Source organism: Sminthopsis crassicaudata, chromosome 3 (genome assembly GCF_048593235.1).
Source record: "Sminthopsis crassicaudata isolate SCR6 chromosome 3, ASM4859323v1, whole genome shotgun sequence".
Classification (NCBI taxonomy): domain Eukaryota; kingdom Metazoa; phylum Chordata; class Mammalia; order Dasyuromorphia; family Dasyuridae; genus Sminthopsis; species Sminthopsis crassicaudata.
In genome coordinates this window covers 567205093-567206040 of record NC_133619.1, presented here as the reverse complement: position 1 = coordinate 567206040, position 948 = coordinate 567205093, and positions in this window count along the sequence as shown.

Sequence of the window (948 nt, the reverse complement as noted above, 5' to 3'; positions counted from 1 at the left end):
TGGAAAAATTGGTCGGCACCAGCCAGCTTATAGAGGATTTTAAATGCCAAGCAGAAGAATTTTATCTTGGAGGCAATTGGAATTATTGATGTTTCTCAAGTCAGGAGTGACAAAGAAGTGGGCAAAAATTACATGGGCATGATGAGTTTGAGATCTGCACCAATAGAAGGAATATCCATATAAATGTAAAAAAAAAAAAAAAGTGGAACTAGGAAGTTGTTTCTGTAGTTGTTATTGTTACATAATAATCTAAGTCAAAGATATTCAGTCCTGAATCTGGGAATAGTGGGGTGGAGACAAATTGTTGGTGGAAGGATTGGTAATTTGTTGTTGTGGAAAGGACTAAGATACTTAGCAAGTATTTACTTTTATTAGTATTCTTCCAATGTGTAACCACAGATTGCATTTGAAGCAATGTTATTAACTTGAAAAGCAATACTGTGCTATAATAGTAAATAATAATAGCTAACATTAATATAGCATTTAGTATATAACTTCTTCTTGTTATATGTCCTTCGTTTTTTAAGAGGACCAATGTCATTACAGGATAACATCTTCACTTGTGCTTGCAAGGCAGTTTACAAATGTTATCTCATTTGATCTTTAAAACAATCTTGAGAAGTAGGTTATTATTATTATTAATAATGTTATTATTATGCTATTATTATTTCCATTTTCAGTTGAAGAAACTAAGGCAAATAAGTTGAGTGATTTGCTCAAGGTCACACAAGTGGTGTCTAAGGTTAAATTTTTCCTCCTGATTCTAGGACCAGTGTTCTACCTACCCACTGTACTATCTGGTTTTCTGCTATAGAAAAAGAGGAAAATTTGAAATCAGAGGACTTGGGTTTGGACCTCAGCTTTGTCTGGTATTTACTATCTGGGTGAACTTAAGTGAATCATTGCTGACATTAGTTTCATTACCTATAAAATGAGCTGTTTGGACCA